This window comes from Engystomops pustulosus, unplaced genomic scaffold, assembly GCF_040894005.1.
Source record: "Engystomops pustulosus unplaced genomic scaffold, aEngPut4.maternal MAT_SCAFFOLD_307, whole genome shotgun sequence".
In the NCBI taxonomy this organism is placed as follows: Eukaryota; Metazoa; Chordata; class Amphibia; order Anura; family Leptodactylidae; genus Engystomops; species Engystomops pustulosus.
In genome coordinates this window covers 80001-103081 of record NW_027285186.1, presented here as the reverse complement: position 1 = coordinate 103081, position 23081 = coordinate 80001, and positions in this window count along the sequence as shown.

Here is a 23081-nt window from a genome sequence, read left to right as displayed (position 1 = left end):
TCTAGCCCCCGTTGGTCACGGGGGCTCGGCCAAGCACGCGCCGCCGGCCCCGCAGAGCTGGTTCTCGCCTGGAGTGCGAGCCTTGCCCCGAGCATGGACTTCCGAAGTGATGACGTCAGCGGGAGCAGCCGCTCGGCCGTATCCGGCCGCATGTCACTGTCCCCCGGCCAGACTTGGCGGCAAGTCCCGGGGAGGGGCAAGCCCATGGAAGTAGGAGCTCAGCGGGAGCAGCCAGTTGGCCTATCCGGCCACATGTCACTGTCCCCCGGCCAGACTTGGCGGCAAGTCCCGGGGAGGAACAAGCCCATGGAAGTAGGAGCTCAGCGGGAGCAGCCAGTTGGCCTATGCGGCCACATGTCACTGTCCCCCGGCCAGACTTGGCGGCAAGTCCCGGGGAGGAACAAGCCCATGGAAGTAGGAGCTCCTACTTCCAAAGTGATGACGTCAGCGGGAGCAGCCGCTCGGCCGTATCCGGCGGCATGTCACTGTCCCCCGGCCAGACTTGGCGGCAAGTCCCGGGGAGGAACAAGCCCATGGAAGTAGGAGCTCAGCGGGAGCAGCCAGTTGGCCTATGCGGCCACATGTCACTGTCCCCCGGCCAGACTTGGCGGCAAGTCCCGGGGAGGAACAAGCCGTCAGCGGGAGCAGCCGCTCGGCCGTATCCGGCCGCATGTCACTGTTCCCCGGCCAGACTTGGCGGCAAGTCCCGGGGAGGAACAAGTCAGCGGGAGAAGCCACTTCGCCTACCCGGCCAAGTGTCACTGTCCCCCGGCCAGACTTGGCGGCAAGTCCCGGGGAGGAATAATGCCCATGGAAGTAGGAGCTCCTACTTCCAAAGGGGCAAGTCAGCGGGAGAAGCCACTTCGCCTACCCGGCCAAGTGTCACTGTCCCCCGGCCAGACTTGGCGGCAAGTCCCGGGGAGGAATAATGCCCATGGAAGTAGGAGCTCCTACTTCCAAAGGGGCAAGTCAGCGGGAGAAGCCACTTCGCCTACCCGGCCAAGTGTCACTGTCCCCCGGCCAGACTTGGCGGCAAGTCCCGGGGAGGAATAATGCCCATGGAAGTAGGAGCTCCTACTTCCAAAGGGGCAAGTCAGCGGGAGAAGCCACTTCGCCTACCCGGCCAAGTGTCACTGTCCCCCGGCCAGACTTGGCGGCAAGTCCCGGGGTGGAATAATGCCCATGGAAGTAGGAGCTCCTACTTCCAAAGGGGCAAGTCAGCGGGAGAAGCCACTTCGCCTACCCGGCCAAGTGTCACTGTCCCCCGGCCAGACTTGGCGGCAAGTCCCGGGGAGGAATAATGCCCATGGAAGTAGGAGCTCCTACTTCCAAAGGGGCAAGTCAGCGGGAGAAGCCAGTTGGCCTATCCGGCCTAGAGTCACTGTTCCCCGGCCACATTTGGCAGTAGGTCCCTGGGAGGAATAATGCCCATGGAAGTAGGAGCTACTACCTCCAAAGGGTGAAGACACTTGGCTCTAAGTGCCCGAGAGGTGTAATGCCCTTGGAAGTAAGAGCTCCTACTTCCAAAGGGGCAAGTCAGCGGGAGAAGCCAGTTGGCCTATCCGGCCAAGAGTCACTGTTCCCCGGCCACACTTGGCAGTAGGTCCCGGGGAGGAATAATGCCCATGGAAGTAAGAGCTCCTACTTCCAAAGGGGCAAGTCAGCGGGAGAAGCCAGTTGGCCTATCCGGCCAAGAGTCACTGTTCCCCGGCTACACTAGGCAGTAGGTCCCGGGGAGGAATAATGCCCATGGAAGTAGGAGCTACTACTTCCAAAGGGGCAAGTCAGCGGGAGAAGCCAGTTGGCCTATCCGGCCTAGAGTCACTGTTCCCCGGCCACATTTGGCAGTAGGTCCCTGGGAGGAATAATGCCCATGGAAGTAGGAGCTACTACCTCCAAAGGGTAAAGACACTTGGCTCTAAGTGCCCGAGAGGTGTAATGCCCTTGGAAGTAAGAGCTCCTACTTCCAAAGGGGCAAGTCAGCGGGAGAAGCCAGTTGGCCTATCCGGCCAAGAGTCACTGTTCCCCGGCCACACTTGGCAGTAGGTCCCGGGGAGGAATAATGCCCATGGAAGTAAGAGCTCCTACTTCCAAAGGGGCAAGTCAGCGGGAGAAGCCAGTTGGCCTATCCGGCCAAGAGTCACTGTTCCCCGGCTACACTAGGCAGTAGGTCCCGGGGAGGAATAATGCCCATGGAAGTAGGAGCTACTACTTCCAAAGGGGCAAGTCAGCGGGAGAAGCAAGTTGGCCTATCCGGCCAAGAGTCACTGTTCCCCGGCCACACTTGGCAGTAGGTCCCGGGGAGGAATAATGCCCATGGAAGTAGGAGCTACTACTTCCAAAGGGGCAAGTCAGCGGGAGAAGCCAGTTGGCCTATCCGGCCAAGAGTCACTGTTCCCCGGCTACACTAGGCAGTAGGTCCCGGGGAGGAATAATGCCCATGGAAGTAGGAGCTACTACTTCCAAAGGGGCAAGTCAGCGGGAGAAGCCAGTTGGCCTATCCGGCCAAGAGTCACTGTTCCCCGGCCACACTTGGCAGTAGGTCCCGGGGAGGAATAATGCCCATGGAAGTAGGAGCTACTACTTCCAAAGGGGCAAGTCAGCGGGAGAAGCCAGTTGGCCTATCCGGCCTAGAGTCACTGTTCCCCGGCCACATTTGGCAGTAGGTCCCGGGGAGGAATAATGCCCATGGAAGTAGGAGCTACTACCTCCAAAGGGTGAAGACACTTGGCTCTAAGTGCCCGAGAGGTATAATGCCCATGGAAGTAAGAGCTCCTACTTCCAAAGGGGCAAGTCAGCGGGAGAAGCCAGTTGGCCTATCCGGCCAAGAGTCACTGTTCCCCGGCCACACTTGGCAGTAGGTCCCGGGGAGGAATAATGCCCATGGAAGTAGGAGCTACTACTTCCAAAGGGGCAAGTCAGCGGGAGAAGCCACTTGGCCTACCCGGCCAAGGGTCCCTGTTCCCCGGCCACACTTGGCAGTAGGTCCCGGGGAGGAATAATGCCCATGGAAGTAGGAGGTACTACTTCCAAAGGGGCAAGTCAGCGGGAGCAGCCAGTTGGCCTACCCGGCCAAGGGTCACTGTTCCCCGGCCACACTTGGCAGTAGGTCCCGGGGAGGAATAATGCCCATGGAAGTAGGAGCTACTACCTTCAAAGGGTGAAGACACTTGGCTCTAAGTCCCCGAGAGGTATAATGCCCATGGAAGTAAGAGCTACTACTTCCAAAGGGGCAAGTCAGCGGGAGAAGCCACTTGGCCTACCCGGCCAAGGGTCACTGTTCCCCGGCCACACTTGGCAGTAGGTCCCGGGGAGGAATAATGCCCATGGAAGTAGGAGCTACTACTTCCAAAGGGGCAAGTCAGCGGGAGAAGCCACTTGGCCTATCCGGCCAAGGGTCACTGTTCCCCGGCCACACTTGGCAGTAGGTCCCGGGGAGGAATAATGCCCATGGAAGTAGGAGCCTCTACTTCCAAAGGGTCAAGTCAGCGGGAGAAGCCACTCGGCCTATCCGGCCAAGGGTCACTGTTCCCCGGATACACTTGGCAGTAGGTCCCGGGGAGGAATAATGCCCATGGAAGTAGGAGCTACTACCTTCAAAGGGTGAAGACACTTGGCTCTAAGTCCCCGAGAGGTATAATGCCCATGGAAGTAAGAGCTACTACTTCCAAAGGGGCAAGTCAGCGGGAGAAGCCACTTGGCCTATCCGGCCAAGGGTCACTGTTCCCCGGCCACACTTGGCAGTAGGTCCCGGGGAGGAATAATGCCCATGGAAGTAGGAGCTACTACTTCCAAAGGGGCAAGTCAGCGGGAGAAGCCACTTGGCCTATCCGGCCAAGGGTCACTGTTCCCCGGCCACACTTGGCTGTAGGTCCCGGGGAGGAATAATGCCCATGGAAGTAGGAGCTACTACTTCCAAAGGGGCAAGTCAGCGGGAGAAGCCACTTGGCCTATCCGGCAAAGGGTCACTGTTCCCCGGCCACACTTGGCAGTAGGTCCCGGGGAGGAATAATGCCCATGGAAGTAGGAGCTACTACCTTCAAAGGGTGAAGACACTTGGCTCTAAGTCCCCGAGAGGTATAATGCCCATGGAAGTAAGAGCTACTACTTCCAAAGGGGCAGGTCAGCGGGAGAAGCCACTTGGCCTACCCGGCCAAGGGTCACTGTTCCCCGGCCACACTTGGCAGTAGGTCCCGGGGAGGAATAATGCCCATGGAAGTAGGAGGTACTACTTCCAAAGGGGCAAGTCAGCGGGAGCAGCCAGTTGGCCTACCCGGCCAAGGGTCACTGTTCCCCGGCCACACTTGGCAGTAGGTCCCGGGGAGGAATAATGCCCATGGAAGTAGGAGCTACTACCTTCAAAGGGTGAAGACACTTGGCTCTAAGTCCCCGAGAGGTATAATGCCCATGGAAGTAAGAGCTACTACTTCCAAAGGGGCAGGTCAGCGGGAGAAGCCACTTGGCCTATCCGGCCAAGGGTCACTGTTCCCCGGCCACACTTGGCAGTAGGTCCCGGGGAGGAATAATGCCCATGGAAGTAGGAGCTACTACTTCCAAAGGGGCAAGTCAGCGGGAGAAGCCACTCGGCCTATCCGGCCACATGTCACTGTCCCCCGGCCACACTTGGCTGTAGGTCCCGATGAGGAATAATGCCCATGGAAGTAGGAGCCTCTACTTCCAAAGGGTCAAGTCAGCGGGAGAAGCCACTCGGCCTATCCGGCCAAGGGTCACTGTTCCCCGGCCGCACTTGGCAGTAGGTCCCGGGGAGGAATAATGCCCATGGAAGTAGGAGCTACTACTTCCAAAGGGGCAAGTCAGCGGGAGAAGCCACTTGGCCTATCCGGCCAAGGGTCACTGTTCCCCGGCTACACTTGGCAGTAGGTCCCGGGGAGGAATAATGCCCATGGAAGTAGGAGCTACTACCTTCAAAGGGTGAAGACACTTGGCTCTAAGTCCCCGAGAGGTATAATGCCCATGGAAGTAAGAGCTATATCTTCCAAAGGGGCAAGTCAGCGGGAGAAGCCACTTGGCCTATCCGGCCAAGGGTCACTGTTCCCCGGCCACACTTGGCAGTAGCTCCTGGGGAGGAATAATGCCCATGGAAGTAGGAGCTACTACTTCCAAAGGGGCAAGTCAGCGGGAGAAGCGACTTGGCCTATCCGGCCAAGGGTCACTGTTCCCCGGCCACACTTGGCAGTAGGTCCCGGGGAGGAATAATGCCCATGGAAGTAGGAGCTACTACTTCCAAAGGGGCAAGTCAGCGGGAGAAGCCACTCGGCCTATCCGGCCACATGTCACTGTCCCCCGGCCACACTTGGCTGTAGGTCCCGATGAGGAATAATGCCCATGGAAGTAGGAGCCTCTACTTCCAAAGGGTCAAGTCAGCGGGAGAAGCCACTCGGCCTATCCGGCCAAGGGTCACTGTTCCCCGGCCGCACTTGGCAGTAGGTCCCGGGGAGGAATAATGCCCATGGAAGTAGGAGCTACTACTTCCAAAGGGGCAAGTCAGCGGGAGAAGCCACTTGGCCTATCCGGCCAAGGGTCACTGTTCCCCGGCTACACTTGGCAGTAGGTCCCGGGGAGGAATAATGCCCATGGAAGTAGGAGCTACTACCTTCAAAGGGTGAAGACACTCTGCTCTAAGTCCCCGAGAGGTATAATGCCCATGGAAGTAAGAGCTATATCTTCCAAAGGGGCAAGTCAGCGGGAGAAGCCACTTGGCCTATCCGGCCAAGGGTCACTGTTCCCCGGCCACACTTGGCAGTAGGTCCCGGGGAGGAATAATGCCCATGGAAGTAGGAGCTACTACTTCCAAAGGGGCAAGTCAGCGGGAGAAGCGACTTGGCCTATCCGGCCAAGGGTCACTGTTCCCCGGCCACACTTGGCAGTAGGTCCCGGGGAGGAATAATGCCCATGGAAGTAGGAGCTACTACTTCCAAAGGGGCAAGTCAGCGGGAGAAGCCACTTGGCCTATCCGGCCAAGAGTCACTGTTCCCCGGCCACACTTGGCAGTAGGTCCCGGGGAGGAATAATGCCCATGGAAGTAGGAGCTCCTACTTCCAAAGGGGCAAGTCAGCGGGAGCAGCCAGTTGGCCTATCCGGCCAAGGGTCACTGTTCCCCGGCCACACTTGGCAGTAGGTCCCGGGGAGGAATAATGCCCATGGAAGTAGGAGCTACTACTTCCAAAGGGGCAGGTCAGCGGGAGAAGCCACTTAGCCTATCCGGCCAAGGGTCACTGTTCCCCGGCCACACTTGGCAGTAGGTCCCGGGGAGGAATAATGCCCATGGAAGTAGGAGCCTCTACTTCCAAAGGGGCAAGTCAGCGGGAGAAGCCACTTGGTCTACCCGGCCAAGGGTCCCTGTTCCCCGGCCACACTTGGCAGTAGGTCCCGGGGAGGAATAATGCCCATGGAAGTAGGAGCCTCTACTTCCAAAGGGGCAAGTCAGCGGGAGAAGCCACTTGGTCTACCCGGCCAAGGGTCCCTGTTCCCCGGCCACACTTGGCAGTAGGTCCCGGGGAGGAATAATGCCCATGGAAGTAGGAGCTACTACTTCCAAAGGGGCAAGTCAGCGGGAGAAGCCACTTGGCCTATACGGCCAAGAGTCACTGTTCCCCGGCCACACTTGGCTGTAGGTCCCGGGGAGGAATAATGCCCATGGAAGTAGGAGCTACTACTTCCAAAGGGGCAAGTCAGCGGGAGAAGCCACTTGGCCTATCCGGCCAAGGGTCACTGTTCCCCGGCCACACTTGTCAGTAGATCCCGGGGAGGAATAATGCCCATGGAAGTAGGAGCTACTACCTCCAAAGGGTGAAGACACTTGGCTCTAAGTGCCCGAGAGGTATAATGCCCATGGAAGTAAGAGCTCCTACTTCCAAAGGGGCAAGTCAGCGGGAGCAGCCAGTTGGCCTATCCGGCCAAGGGTCACTGTTCCCCGGCCACACTTGGCAGTAGGTCCCGGGGAGGAATAATGCCCATGGAAGTAGGAGCTACTACTTCCAAAGGGGCAAGTCAGCGGGAGAAGCCACTTGGCCTACCCGGCCAAGGGTCACTGTTCCCCGGCCACACTTGGCAGTAGGTCCCGGGGAGGAATAATGCCCATGGAAGTAGGAGCTACTACCTTCAAAGGGTGAAGACACTTGGCTCTAAGTCCCCGAGAGGTATAATGCCCATGGAAGTAAGAGCTACTACTTCCAAAGGGGCAAGTCAGCGGGAGAAGCCACTTGGCCTATTCGGCCAAGGGTCACTGTTCCCCGGCCACACTTGGCAGTAGGTCCCGGGGAGGAATAATGCCCATGGAAGTAGGAGGTACTACTTCCAAAGGGGCAAGTCAGCGGGAGAAGCCACTTGGCCTACCCGGCCAAGGGTCACTGTTCCCCGGCCACACTTGGCAGTAGGTCCCGGGGAGGAATAATGCCCATGGAAGTAGGAGCTACTACCTTCAAAGGGTGAAGACACTTGGCTCTAAGTCCCCGAGAGGTATAATGCCCATGGAAGTAAGAGCTACTACTTCCAAAGGGGCAAGTCAGCGGGAGAAGCCACTTGGCCTATCCGGCCAAGGGTCACTGTTCCCCGGCCACACTTGGCAGTAGGTCCCGGGGAGGAATAATGCCCATGGAAGTAGGAGCCTCTACTTCCAAAGGGTCAAGTCAGCGGGAGAAGCCACTTGGCCTATCCGGCCAAGAGTCACTGTTCCCCGGCCACACTTGGCTGTAGGTCCTGGGGAGGAATAATGCCCATGGAAGTAGGAGCTACTACTTCCAAAGGGGCAAGTCAGCGGGAGAAGCCAGTTGGCCTATCCGGCCAAGGGTCACTGTTCACCGGCCACACTTGGCAGTAGGTCCCGGGGAGGAATAATGCCCATGGAAGTAGGAGCTACTACTTCCAAAGGGGCAAGTCAGCGGGAGAAGCCACTTGGCCTATCCGGCCAAGAGTCACTGTCCCCCGGCCAGACTTGGCGGCAAGTCCCGGGGAGGAATAATGCCCATGGAAGTAAGAGCCTAGCGGGAGCAGCCGCACAGGCTTCCCGGGAATGTGTCACTGTCCCCCCAGGCAAGACTTGGCGGCAAGTCCCGGGGAGGAATAGTGCTCATGGAAGTAGGAGCTCAGCGGGAGAAGCCGCTAAGGCTTACCCGGGAATGTGTCACTGTTCTCGGCCACGCTTGGTCGTAGGTCCCGGTGAGGAACATGCCCATGGAAGTCGGAGCTCCAAACTCCAAATTGACCTCAGCTGGAGCACTTGCTGAGGCTGCCCGGGCATGGGTGACTGTTCCCCGGGCTCACTTGGTCGTAGGTCCCGGTGTGGAACGTGCCCATGGAAGTTGAAGGGAAGAGAACCGCGAAAGGGAGTTTTTGCGCTAAGCCGCGGCCGAGGAGGGCGCACCGATCCCGGCTTGATTCCTGCCATTCCCGGTCCCCAAACCGGACTCGGCATGGTGGTTGGATCCGTGACCCTGGAACCCTGGGCGGGGAGCCTAGGGGCGAGAGGGGCCCCATGGAGCTCGGGCAGACTAGAAGTACCCTCGTCTGCCCGCTGGAGGGCGCCCTTCCCGGAGCGGAGGGGACCCCCTTGGCCACCAAGTGCAAGCCGAGTTTGGAGCTCGAAACCCGGCCAGGCTTGGTCGGAGGTCCCGGTGAGGAACATGGCCATGGAAGTCGGAGCTCAGCGGGAGCAGCCACTCAGGCTACCCGGGAATGTGTCACTGTCCCCCGGCCAAGACTTGGCGGCAAGTCCCGGGGAGGAATAGTGCCCATGGAAGTAAGAGTTCAGCGGGAGCAGCCGCTCAGGCTTACCCGGGAATGTGTCACTGTCCCCCGGCCAAGACTTGGCGGCAAGTCCCGGGGAGGAAGAGTGCCCATGGAAGTAGCTCAGCGGGAGCAGCCACTCAGGCTACCCGGGAATGTGTCACTGTCCCCCGGCCAGACTTGGCGGCAAGTCCCGGGGAGGAATAGTGCCCATGGAAGTAGCTCAGCGGGAGCAGCTGCTGAGGCTACCCGTGAATGTGTCACTGTCCCTCGGCCACACTTGGTCGTTGGGTTTCTGATGAGGAACATGCCCATGGAAGTAAGAGTTCAGCGGGAGCAGCCGCTCAAGCTTACCCGGGAATGTGTCACTGTTCTCGGCCACGCTTGGTCGTAGGTCCCGGTGAGGAACATGCCCATGGAAGTCGGAGCTCCAAACTCCAAATTGCCCTCAGCGGGAGCACTTGCTGAGGCTGCCCGGGCATGGGTGACTGTTCCCCGGGCTCACTTGGTCGTAGGTCCCGGTGTGGAACGTGCCCATGGAAGTTGAAGGGAAGAGAACCGCGAAAGGGAGTTTTTGCGCTAAGCCGCGGCCGAGGAGGGCGCACCGATCCCGGCTTGATTCCTGCCATTCCCGGTCCCCAAACCGGACTCGGCATGGTGGTTGGATCCGTGACCCTGGAACCCTGGGCGGGGAGCCTAGGGGCGAGAGGGGCCCCATGGAGCTCGGGCAGACTAGAAGTACCCTCGTCTGCCCGCTGGAGGGCGCCCTTCCCGGAGCGGAGGGGACCCCCTTGGCCACCAAGTGCAAGCCGAGTTTGGAGCTCGAAACCCGGCCAGGCTTGGTCGGAGGTCCCGGTGAGGAACATGGCCATGGAAGTCGGAGCTCAGCGGGAGCAGCCACTCAGGCTACCCGGGTGTGTGTCACTGTCCCCCGGCCAAGACTTGGCGGCAAGTCCCGGGGAGGAATAGTGCTCATGGAAGTACCTCAGCGGGAGCAGCCACTCAGGCTACCCGGGAATGTGTCACTGTCCCCCGGCCAAGACTTGGCGGCAAGTCCCGGGGAGGAATAGTGCCCATGGAAGTAGCTCAGCGGGAGCAGCCACTCAGGCTACCCGGGAATGTGTCACTGTCCCCCGGCCAGACTTGGCGGCAGGTCCCGGGGAGGAATAGTGCTCATGGAAGTAGCTCAGCGGGAGCAGCCACTCAGGCTACCCGAGAATGTGTCACTGTCCCTCGGCCACCCTTGGTCGTTGGGTTCCTGATGAGGAACATGCCCATGGAACTAAAGAGTTCAGCGGGAGCATCCGCTCAGGCTACCCGGGAATGTGTCACTGTCCCCCGGCCAGACTTGGCGGCAGGTCCCGGGGAGGAATAGTGCCCATGGAAGTCGGAGCTCCAACCTCCAAGTTGACCTCAGCGGGAGCACTCGCTGAGGCTGCCCGGGCATGGGTGACTGTTCCCCGGCCACACTTGGTCGGAGGTCCCGGTGAGGAACATGCCCATGGAAGTTGGTGGGAAGAGAACCGCGAAAGGGAGTTTTGCGGCTGAGCCGCGGCCGAGGAGGTCTCACTAATTCCGGCATGATTCCTGCCAGGCCCGGTACCCTATATGGGACTCGGCTGGGTGGCTGTAGCCGGGACACTGGAACCCTGGGCGGGGAGCCTAGGGGCGAGAGGGGCCCCATGGAGCTCGGGCAGACTAGAAGTACCCTCGTCTGCCCGCTGGAGGGCGCCCTTTCCGGAGCGGAGGGGACCCCCTTGGCCACCAAGTGCAAGCCGAGTTTGGAGCTCGAAACCCGGCCAGGCTTGGTCGGAGGTCCCGGTGAGGAACATGGCCATGGAAGTCGGAGCTCAGCGGGAGCAGCCACTCAGGCTACCCGGGAATGTGTCACTGTCCCCCGGCCAAGACTTGGCGGCAAGTCCCGGGGAGGAATAGTGCTCATGGAAGTACCTCAGCGGGAGCAGCCACTCAGGCTACCCGGGAATGTGTCACTGTCCCCCGGCCAAGACTTGGCGGCAAGTCCCGGGGAGGAATAGTGCCCATGGAAGTAGCTCAGCGGGAGCAGCCACTCAGGCTACCCGGGAATGTGTCACTGTCCCCCGGCCAGACTTGGCGGCAGGTCCCGGGGAGGAATAGTGCTCATGGAAGTAGCTCAGCGGGAGCAGCCACTCAGGCTACCCGAGAATGTGTCACTGTCCCTCGGCCACCCTTGGTCGTTGGGTTCCTGATGAGGAACATGCCCATGGAACTAAAGAGTTCAGCGGGAGCATCCGCTCAGGCTACCCGGGAATGTGTCACTGTCCCCCGGCCAGACTTGGCGGCAGGTCCCGGGGAGGAATAGTGCCCATGGAAGTCGGAGCTCCAACCTCCAAGTTGACCTCAGCGGGAGCACTCGCTGAGGCTGCCCGGGCATGGGTGACTGTTCCCCGGCCACACTTGGTCGGAGGTCCCGGTGAGGAACATGCCCATGGAAGTTGGTGGGAAGAGAACCGCGAAAGGGAGTTTTGCGGCTGAGCCGCGGCCGAGGAGGTCTCACTAATTCCGGCATGATTCCTGCCAGGCCCGGTACCCTATATGGGACTCGGCTGGGTGGCTGTAGCCGGGACCCTGGAACCCTGGGCGGGGAGCCTAGGGGCGAGAGGGGCCCCATGGAGCTCGGGCAGACTAGAAGTACCCTCGTCTGCCCGCTGGAGGGCGCCCTTCCCGGAGCGGAGGGGACCCCCTTGGCCACCAAGTGCAAGCCGAGTTTGGAGCTCGAAACCCGGCCACACTTGGTAGTTGGTCCCGGTCAGGAACATGCCCATGGAAGTAAGAGCTCAGCGGGAGCAGCCACTCAGGCTACCCGGCAATGTGTCACTGTCCCCCGGCCAAGACTTGGCGGCAAGTCCCGGGGAGGAATAATGCCCATGGAAGTGGCTCAGCGGGAGCAGCCACTCAGGCTACCCGGGAATGTGTCTCTGTCCCCCGGCCAAGACTTGGCGGCAAGTCCCGGGGAGGAATAATGCCCATGGAAGTGGCTCAGCGGGAGCAGCCACTCAGGCTACCCGGGAATGTGTCTCTGTCCCCCGGCCAAGACTTGGCGGCAAGTCCCGGGGAGGAATAGTGCCCATGGAAGTAGCTCAGCGGGAGCAGCCACTCAGGCTACCCGGGAATGTGTCACTGTCCCCCGGCCAGACTTGGCGGCAGGTCCCGGGGAGGAATAGTGCTCATGGAAGTAGCTCAGCGGGAGCAGCCACTCAGGCTACCCGAGAATGTGTCACTGTCCCTCGGCCACCCTTGGTCGTTGGGTTCCTGATGAGGAACATGCCCATGGAACTAAAGAGTTCAGCGGGAGCATCCGCTCAGGCTACCCGGGAATGTGTCACTGTCCCCCGGCCAGACTTGGCGGCAGGTCCCGGGGAGGAATAGTGCCCATGGAAGTCGGAGCTCCAACCTCCAAGTTGACCTCAGCGGGAGCACTCGCTGAGGCTGCCCGGGCATGGGTGACTGTTCCCCGGCCACACTTGGTCGGAGGTCCCGGTGAGGAACATGCCCATGGAAGTTGGTGGGAAGAGAACCGCGAAAGGGAGTTTTGCGGCTGAGCCGCGGCCGAGGAGGTCTCACTAATTCCGGCATGATTCCTGCCAGGCCCGGTACCCTATATGGGACTCGGCTGGGTGGCTGTAGCCGGGACCCTGGAACCCTGGGCGGGGAGCCTAGGGGCGAGAGGGGCCCCATGGAGCTCGGGCAGACTAGAAGTACCCTCGTCTGCCCGCTGGAGGGCGCCCTTCCCGGAGCGGAGGGGACCCCCTTGGCCACCAAGTGCAAGCCGAGTTTGGAGCTCGAAACCCGGCCACACTTGGTAGTTGGTCCCGGTCAGGAACATGCCCATGGAAGTAAGAGCTCAGCGGGAGCAGCCACTCAGGCTACCCGGCAATGTGTCACTGTCCCCCGGCCAAGACTTGGCGGCAAGTCCCGGGGAGGAATAATGCCCATGGAAGTGGCTCAGCGGGAGCAGCCACTCAGGCTACCCGGGAATGTGTCTCTGTCCCCCGGCCAAGACTTGGCGGCAAGTCCCGGGGAGGAATAGTGCCCATGGAAGTAGCTCAGCGGGAGCAGCCACTCAGGCTACCCGGGAATGTGTCACTGTCCCCCGGCCAGACTTGGCGGCAGGTCCCGGGGAGGAATAGTGCTCATGGAAGTAGCTCAGCGGGAGCAGCCACTCAGGCTACCCGAGAATGTGTCACTGTCCCTCGGCCACCCTTGGTCGTTGGGTTCCTGATGAGGAACATGCCCATGGAACTAAAGAGTTCAGCGGGAGCATCCGCTCAGGCTACCCGGGAATGTGTCACTGTCCCCCGGCCAGACTTGGCGGCAGGTCCCGGGGAGGAATAGTGCCCATGGAAGTCGGAGCTCCAACCTCCAAGTTGACCTCAGCGGGAGCACTCGCTGAGGCTGCCCGGGCATGGGTGACTGTTCCCCGGCCACACTTGGTCGGAGGTCCCGGTGAGGAACATGCCCATGGAAGTTGGTGGGAAGAGAACCGCGAAAGGGAGTTTTGCGGCTGAGCCGCGGCCGAGGAGGTCTCACTAATTCCGGCATGATTCCTGCCAGGCCCGGTACCCTATATGGGACTCGGCTGGGTGGCTGTAGCCGGGACCCTGGAACCCTGGGCGGGGAGCCTAGGGGCGAGAGGGGCCCCATGGAGCTCGGGCAGACTAGAAGTACCCTCGTCTGCCCGCTGGAGGGCGCCCTTCCCGGAGCGGAGGGGACCCCCTTGGCCACCAAGTGCAAGCCGAGTTTGGAGCTCGAAACCCGGCCACACTTGGTAGTTGGTCCCGGTCAGGAACATGCCCATGGAAGTAAGAGCTCAGCGGGAGCAGCCACTCAGGCTACCCGGCAATGTGTCACTGTCCCCCGGCCAAGACTTGGCGGCAAGTCCCGGGGAGGAATAATGCCCATGGAAGTGGCTCAGCGGGAGCAGCCACTCAGGCTACCCGGGAATGTGTCTCTGTCCCCCGGCCAAGACTTGGCGGCAAGTCCCGGGGAGGAATAGTGCCCATGGAAGTAGCTCAGCGGGAGCAGCCACTCAGGCTACCCGGGAATGTGTCACTGTCCCCCGGCCAGACTTGGCGGCAGGTCCCGGGGAGGAATAGTGCTCATGGAAGTAGCTCAGCGGGAGCAGCCACTCAGGCTACCCGAGAATGTGTCACTGTCCCTCGGCCACCCTTGGTCGTTGGGTTCCTGATGAGGAACATGCCCATGGAACTAAAGAGTTCAGCGGGAGCATCCGCTCAGGCTACCCGGGAATGTGTCACTGTCCCCCGGCCAGACTTGGCGGCAGGTCCCGGGGAGGAATAGTGCCCATGGAAGTCGGAGCTCCAACCTCCAAGTTGACCTCAGCGGGAGCACTCGCTGAGGCTGCCCGGGCATGGGTGACTGTTCCCCGGCCACACTTGGTCGGAGGTCCCGGTGAGGAACATGCCCATGGAAGTTGGTGGGAAGAGAACCGCGAAAGGGAGTTTTGCGGCTGAGCCGCGGCCGAGGAGGTCTCACTAATTCCGGCATGATTCCTGCCAGGCCCGGTACCCTATATGGGACTCGGCTGGGTGGCTGTAGCCGGGACCCTGGAACCCTGGGCGGGGAGCCTAGGGGCGAGAGGGGCCCCATGGAGCTCGGGCAGACTAGAAGTACCCTCGTCTGCCCGCTGGAGGGCGCCCTTCCCGGAGCGGAGGGGACCCCCTTGGCCACCAAGTGCAAGCCGAGTTTGGAGCTCGAAACCCGGCCACACTTGGTAGTTGGTCCCGGTCAGGAACATGCCCATGGAAGTAAGAGCTCAGCGGGAGCAGCCACTCAGGCTACCCGGCAATGTGTCACTGTCCCCCGGCCAAGACTTGGCGGCAAGTCCCGGGGAGGAATAATGCCCATGGAAGTGGCTCAGCGGGAGCAGCCACTCAGGCTACCCGGGAATGTGTCTCTGTCCCCCGGCCAAGACTTGGCGGCAAGTCCCGGGGAGGAATAGTGCCCATGGAAGTAGCTCAGCGGGAGCAGCCACTCAGGCTACCCGGGAATGTGTCACTGTCCCCCGGCCAGACTTGGCGGCAGGTCCCGGGGAGGAATAGTGCTCATGGAAGTAGCTCAGCGGGAGCAGCCACTCAGGCTACCCGAGAATGTGTCACTGTCCCTCGGCCACCCTTGGTCGTTGGGTTCCTGATGAGGAACATGCCCATGGAACTAAAGAGTTCAGCGGGAGCATCCGCTCAGGCTACCCGGGAATGTGTCACTGTCCCCCGGCCAGACTTGGCGGCAGGTCCCGGGGAGGAATAGTGCCCATGGAAGTCGGAGCTCCAACCTCCAAGTTGACCTCAGCGGGAGCACTCGCTGAGGCTGCCCGGGCATGGGTGACTGTTCCCCGGCCACACTTGGTCGGAGGTCCCGGTGAGGAACATGCCCATGGAAGTTGGTGGGAAGAGAACCGCGAAAGGGAGTTTTGCGGCTGAGCCGCGGCCGAGGAGGTCTCACTAATTCCGGCATGATTCCTGCCAGGCCCGGTACCCTATATGGGACTCGGCTGGGTGGCTGTAGCCGGGACCCTGGAACCCTGGGCGGGGAGCCTAGGGGCGAGAGGGGCCCCATGGAGCTCGGGCAGACTAGAAGTACCCTCGTCTGCCCGCTGGAGGGCGCCCTTCCCGGAGCGGAGGGGACCCCCTTGGCCACCAAGTGCAAGCCGAGTTTGGAGCTCGAAACCCGGCCACACTTGGTAGTTGGTCCCGGTCAGGAACATGCCCATGGAAGTAAGAGCTCAGCGGGAGCAGCCACTCAGGCTACCCGGCAATGTGTCACTGTCCCCCGGCCAAGACTTGGCGGCAAGTCCCGGGGAGGAATAATGCCCATGGAAGTGGCTCAGCGGGAGCAGCCACTCAGGCTACCCGGGAATGTGTCACTGTCCCCCGGCCAAGACTTGGCGGCAAGTCCCGGGGAGGAATAATGCCCATGGAAGTGGCTCAGCGGGAGCAGCCACTCAGGCTAGCCGGGAATGTGTCACTGTCCCCCGGCCAAGACTTGGCGGCAAGTCCCGGGGAGGAATAATGCCCATGGAAGTGGCTCAGCGGGAGCAGCCACTCAGGCTACCCGGGAATGTGTCACTGTCCCTCGGCCACACTTTGCCGTAGGTCCCGGTGAGGAACATGCCCATGGAAGTCGGAGCTCCAACCGGGTGAAGCCGCCGAGAGCTAGCCGGGAATAGGGCGCCAAACCCGGCTACCGCCCTCCAGGCTTGCCCCGGTCGAAAGACCTACGTCCTCGCAGCAGCACCAAGCGAAAAATTCTCTAAGTGTGGGAGAACCGGGGACCCGACCGGTGGCACTCTGCCTCTCGCTGCCGCCCTCCTGGAAGCGTCCTCGGTCACTCGGAGTACGGCAGATTTCAGAGCTCCGGAATGGTGAAAAAGAACCGGAGAGAGGGCGAATCCGGCTTCTCTCTGCCGGGCGAGGACCACCGCAGGCGGCGGGGACGTCTGACAGGAGACGGCGCCGCGGCAGGCTTTCTAAGTTGCTGGGCTTTTTGTCCTCGGCGAAAGTCGAAAAAATTTTGCGGTCCGAGCTGCCCTGCTCCTGCCGGGGAAGGCTTACCGCCGGCGGCTGCCAACCCCTGGCTTGCCCGCCGGATCGCCTTCGAAGGCTGCTGAAAAAGAACCCCGAGACGGGCACCTCTCGGAAGAACCGCAGACCAAAACCGACCGGTCCGACTTTCAGTGCACCTTCGGCGGCAGAGAGAAGCAGCAAAAATACCGGTCAGAGAAGGGGAGTTTTGGTCGACTCTGCCAGGCTTTTGCACTAAGTCAGATCCGTAATGCCAGCGGGACTGAGTCGCTTTTGCGTGCCGTGGTCCTGGAGGCCTGCTCGGACAGGGCGGTCCTTCGGGTCCCGCGGGAAGGGGCATTTCATGTTCCTCTGCGGGAGGTGATCCATTTTCTGCGGGAAATGGCGAGCCCCTTCGGCTACAAGAGTGTGTAGGTCCCGCTCAACAGTCTACGTCCTTAACCATCGGGGACTTTGTAGATTGTGCCCGTAATCGCTCTCCGCAGAACAGAGCGGGAGGTCTCCGCGGCGGAGGCCGGAGAGGGCGCGAGGTGAGCGGCATGGTATGACTGGGTTCGTGCCGCTCACTGGTACCCGGAGCGTGGCGCCCTCCGGGTAAAAGGCTAGCCGGGGCGAGCAGGTGGGTTGACGGGCGCATAAGCCACGCCGTCCCCGCCATACAAGGTGCCGGTGGCCTGGCGAACCACCGGCGTAAGGCTAGCCAGGGCGGACCGCGGGGCAGAGGGCGCTTAAGCCACGCTCTCTCTCCATCCCACCAGTACAAACGGGGAAAAAATTTCAAAGTGTGGGAGAACCGGGGACCCGACCGGTGGCACTCTGCCTCTCGCTGCCGCCCTCCTGGAAGCGTCCTCGGTCACTCGGAGTACGGCAGATTCCAGAGCTCCGGAATGGTGAAAAAGAACCGGAGAGAGGGCGACTCTGGTTTCTCACTGCCGGGCGAGGACCACCGCAGGCGGCGGGGACGTCTGACAGGAGACGGCGCCGCGGCAGGCTTTCTAAGTGGCTGGGCTTTTTGTCCTCGGCGAAAGTCGAAAAAATTTTGCGGTCCGAGCTGCCCTGCTCCTGCCGGGGAAGGCTTACCGCCGGCGGCTGCCAACCCCTGGCTTGCCCGCCGGATCGCCTTCGAAGGCTGCTGAAAAAGAACCCCGAGACGGGCACCTCTCGGAAGAACCGCAGACCAAAACCGACCGGTCCGACTTTCAGTGCACCTTCGGCGGCAGAGAGAAGCAGCAAAAATACCGGTCAGAGAAGGGGAGTTTTGGTCGACTCTGCCAGGCTTTTGCACTAAGTCAGATCCGTAATGCCAGCGGGACTGAGTCGCTTTTGCGTGCCGTGGTCCTGGAGGCCTGCTCGGACAGGGCGGTCCTTCGGGTCCCGCGGGAAGGGGCATTTCATGTTCCTCTGCGGGAGGTGATCCATTTTCTGCGGGAAATGGCGAGCCCCTTCGGCTACAAGAGTGTGTAGGTCCCGCTCAACAGTCTACGTCCTTAACCATCGGGGACTTTGTAGATTGTGCCCGTAATCGCTCTCCGCAGAACAGAGCGGGAGGTCTCCGCGGCGGAGGCCGGAGAGGGCGCGAGGTGAGCGGCATGGTATGACTGGGTTCGTGCCGCTCACTGGTACCCGGAGCGTGGCGCCCTCCGGGTAAAAGGCTAGCCGGGGCGAGCAGGTGGGTTGACGGGCGCATAAGCCACGCCGTCCCCGCCATACAAGGTGCCGGTGGCCTGGCGAACCACCGGCGTAAGGCTAGCCAAGGGCGTACCGCGGGGCAGAGGGCGCATAAGCCACGCTCTCTCTCCATCCCACCAGTACAAACGGGGAAAAAATTTCAAAGTGTGGGAGAACCGGGGACCCGACCGGTGGCACTCTGCCTCTCGCTGCCGCCCTCCTGGAAGCGTCCTCGGTCACTCGGAGTACGGCAGATTCCAGAGCTCCGGAATGGTGAAAAAGAACCGGAGAGAGGGCGACTCTGGTTTCTCACTGCCGGGCGAGGACCACCGCAGGCGGCGGGGACGTCTGACAGGAGACGGCGCCGCGGCAGGCTTTCTAAGTGGCTGGGCTTTTTGTCCTCGGCGAAAGTCGAAAAAATTTTGCGGTCCGAGCTGCCCTGCTCCTGCCGGGGAAGGCTTACCGCCGGCGGCTGCCAACCCCTGGCTTGCCCGCCGGATCGCCTTCGAAGGCTGCTGAAAAAGAACCCCGAGACGGGCACCTCTCGGAAGAACCGCAGACCAAAACCGACCGGTCCGACTTTCAGTGCACCTTCGGCGGCAGAGAGAAGCAGCAAAAATACCGGTCAGAGAAGGGGAGTTTTGGTCGACTCTGCCAGGCTTTTGCACTAAGTCAGATCCGTAATGCCAGCGGGACTGAGTCGCTTTTGCGTGCCGTGGTCCTGGAGGCCTGCTCGGACAGGGCGGTCCTTCGGGTCCCGCGGGAAGGGGCATTTCATGTTCCTCTGCGGGAGGTGATCCATTTTCTGCGGGAAATGGCGAGCCCCTTCGGCTACAAGAGTGTGTAGGTCCCGCTCAACAGTCTACGTCCTTAACCATCGGGGACTTTGTAGATTGTGCCCGTAATCGCTCTCCGCAGAACAGAGCGGGAGGTCTCCGCGGCGGAGGCCGGAGAGGGCGCGAGGTGAGCGGCATGGTATGACTGGGTTCGTGCCGCTCACTGGTACCCGGAGCGTGGCGCCCTCCGGGTAAAAGGCTAGCCGGGGCGAGCAGGTGGGTTGACGGGCGCATAAGCCACGCCGTCCCCGCCATACAAGGTGCCGGTGGCCTGGCGAACCACCGGCGTAAGGCTAGCCAGGGCGGACCGCGGGGCAGAGGGCGCATAAGCCACGCCGACCCCGCTGTACAAGGTGCCGGTGGCCTGGCGAACCACCGGCGTAAGGCTAGCCAAGGGCGTACCGCGGGGCAGAGGGCGCATAAGCCACGCTCTCTCTCCATCCCACCAGAACAAACGGGGAAAAATTTTCAAAGTGTGGGAGAACCGGGGACCCGACCGGTGGCACTCTGCCTCTCGCTGCCGCCCTCCTGGAAGCGTCCTCGGCCACTCGGTGTCCGGCAGATTTCAGAGCTCCGGAATGGTGAAAAAGAACCGGTGAGAGGGCGACTCCGGATTCTCTCTGCCGGGCGAGGACCACCGCAGGCGGCATGGGAAGTCTGACAGGAGACGGCGCTGCGGGCAGGATTTCGAAGTGCATGGGCTTTTGGCCTCGGCGAAAGTCGAAAAAATTTTGCGGTCCGAGCTGCCCTGCTCCTGCCGGGGAAGGCTCACCGCCGGCGGCTGCCGACCCCTGGCTTGCCCGCCGGATGCCCTTCGAAGGCTGCTGAAAAAGAACTGCCAGGCGGGCACCTCTCGGAAGAACCGCAGACAAAAACATAAAAATTTTGGGCGATCCGACCCTCAGTGCACCTTCGGCGGCAGAGAAAAGCATCAAAAATACCGGTCAAAGAAGCGAGGTTTTGGTCGACTCTGCCAGGTTTTTGCACAAAGTGTTGGCATCGTGCGGCGTCGCGCTTTGCTGTACCGTATCCCCAATTGAGTGGCGCCCGGCGGGGTAGGCTAGCCATGTGAGGTCGAGGGCGGGAGGACGGGACGTAAGCCAGGCCGTTCTCCACAAGTAAATTCCGGACGCGGAGACCCCTTCTCCGCCCTACGGTCCCCAATGGGGTGGCGCCCGGCGGGTGAGGCTAGCCATGGGAGGACGGGACGTAAGCCAGGCCGTTCTCCACAAGAAATTCCGGACGCGGAGACCCCTTCTCCGCCCTACGGTCCCCAATGGGGTGGCGCCCGGCGGGTGAGGCTAGCCATGTGAGGTCGAGGGCGGGAGGACGGGACGTAAGCCAGGCCGTTCTCCACAAGTAAAATTCCGGACGCGGAGACCCCTTCTCCGCTCTACGGTCCCCAATGGGGTGGCGCCCGGCGGGTGAGGCTAGCCATGTGAGGTCGAGGGCGGGAGGACGGGACGTAAGCCAGGCCGTTCTCCACAAGTAAAATTCCGGACGCGGAGACCCCTTCTCCGCCCTACGGTCCCCAATGGGGTGGCGCCCGGCGGGTGAGGCTAGCCATGTGAGGTCGAGGGCGGGAGGACGGGACGTAAGCCAGGCCGTTCTCCACAAGTAAAATTCCGGACGCGGAGACCCCTTCTCCGCCCTACGGTCCCCAATGGGGTGGCGCCCGGCGGGTGAGGCTAGCCATGTGAGGTCGAGGGCGGGAGGACGGGACGTAAGCCAGGCCGTTCTCCACAAGTAAAATTCCGGACGCGGAGACCCCTTCTCCGCCCTACGGTCCCCAATGGGGTGGCTCCCGGCGGGTGAGGCTAGCCATGTGAGGTCGAGGGCGGGAGGACGGGACGCAAGCCAGGCCGTTCTCCACAAACTCCCAGCGGTAGAGTCTCGGCTCTCCGCTCTTTTGATCGATCTGACACAGCGCGATCCGGCGGGGCAAGGCACTTTGCTCGGTCAGGGGTATTGGCCCCGGCCGGTTTATGGTAAAGCGTTCCTTAGCCTCAGTCTTGGTCGCGCATCAATCCCCCGCTCCCCGTGAGCGGCTGTCGTCCTCTGCCTAAGGTTGTGTAGCGCGGTGCCAGTGTGGTCCTCGCACGGCCCCGCTCCTGCCACAAGCGGTAGGACTCTCTGCTTCGGCTGAGGTTTGCTACGAAGCGTATGGAACGGGCGTACTCCACCGTACCGTGGGTGGGGGGCGGCGGCGTTGGCGGCGGCAGCGTCCAGCGAGGAGCTCCGGCTCCCCGCGGTAGCGCCTCGCCTAGTGTCCCTCGGGCAAGTCCAATCGCCCCCCGCCCGGTCGGAGAGCGCAGACACTTCTGTGTCCACGGTTTATTTCCGCAGCACGAAAAGGGACGGCTCCCGCTTGCTCCTCGCGGGGACGAGGCTTAGACCCACCGTGGCGCTTCCGCGGTAGGTAGGGTCGTCTGCCGTAGGAGCGGTAGCGGTCGAGTGGTCCCCAGTGTACCCTGTTAGCGCTGCCCGCCTACGCCTGAAGAGCTGCGGACCGAGAAAAAGGTTCGCTCCGCTGCTGACGGCGAAGCGCGCGGCACGCCGCGGAAGAGGAGAGGGAGCGGTCGCCCCCGGGGCGGCTCCCCTCCGAGTCCGGCAGAAGCAGAGATTGTAGCGGAGGGGGGGGGGTTTTCTAAATTCCCCGGGCGTGTTATCCCCAGCGGTAGCCTTCGAACTCTTCAACCGCAAGCACGATCGCACGTTCACAGCACCCGTCACTAGGAGCCGGGCCAGAGGCGGGCGGCAGACGAAACCGACATGAGCGCTTAAGGGTATTGCACCCCCGGCGCCCAGACCCTGGAAATTGAGTCTGCCCCCAAAGCCCACCCGCGTCCTCCTTGGCGCTCCCGGAGTACATGGTCGTAGATGGGCCATCGGTCGCTAATGCCAAACTGCGTCCCAGGGGTGCGTCCCCTCTGACCAACGGCAGACCCATCCCTCTCGCCAATCCGCGGATCCCCGCCAGGTCCCGAACAGGGCTCGTCCTTTAGCGTTTCAAATGCGCCCTCCCCGCCATACGAGGGGTTGAGGACCGTAGCCTTCCCTTACGAGAGGCACCAGGGGTGCGCCTGCTCGAGGGCCCGGCCGTGGGCGTAACGCTTGGGCCGCCCGGGGGAGTCGGTAGACCATGGGAGACCAACACTCGCACCCGATCGTTGCCCGTGCTTTGTGGAAGAGAGCTTCTTTTGCGAGGTTGTCGCTGCGGATGGCGCCCGGACAAACCCTATCCCTAATACTTCTGGGGAATTGGCGTCTAAGCCACCCTGCTCGGTATCCCTGCACCCACGAAGGGGGCCGTGGAAGGCTTGGGGTCTCGCCGGCGAAACCGACCGGATGCCCGGGGTACTGAACCCCCGGGGTCCCACCCTGGAAATTGAGCCGTCCGACCCCGCCACGTCTTCCTAGTGCTCTCCTTGGCTCCCCCGCCTGTGGGCGTCGTTAGGGGCTGCGGTCATCAGCGCCGGCTAAGCTTCGGCAACACGGCCGACCCACCCCTTCGGCGCCTGGGGGAGCCTGGTCCCAGTCCGGGCCGTTCCGTAGGGGCGGCTATCCCTTACATGAGGGACTCGGTGCGTCCGCTCGGGCTGCGGGGCTCCGGCTCCGACAGCCGGGGAGCTGGTTTTGACCGCGGGCCTCGACGGGAGCCGGCAGGGACCGGACTTAGGCGTCAAGCCGAAAATAACCCCGGCACCCTCGCGTGCTTCCAAAGCGAGGGGACCTTTGGCCGAGCGGGGGCACCGGAAGCCGAACCGACCCCAACCCCTCTTCCTACCCCAGGGCTGGGCTGACCAATCCCCTGATCGGGTCTAAAATGGAAGAAGGGGATTCGAGGGAAGGGGCTGGCGGAAGGCAGTTGCCCGACGGAGTAGGCGAAGGCCAGGCCGTTTCCGAGTCCCGAGCAGAGGAGGGCGAACTCGGCTCTTCATCGACCGACGGCGAGGCGAGGGCGGTGGCTGCCGCGGGGAAGACTCCATTGCTCGTCAGCGCGCTAGGAGCGGGGCCGACTGGCTGCTCGGGGTATGGCATCCCCGGGGGCCCACCCTGGAAATCTTCGCTCCTCAGCCGCTGCAGGTTATAAGGTCCCGCCGCGCGTAAGCGCTCAACTCTCCGACCCACGGATGTCGAGCCCATGGTGAGCCGGCCGTTTCGTACGGGGAAAAGGGGTCCTCTGGCCCCACATCGATCGAGGGGGGTTTAGATCCGCGGAGGCACGCACCGCGAGGCGAATCGCTGCTTT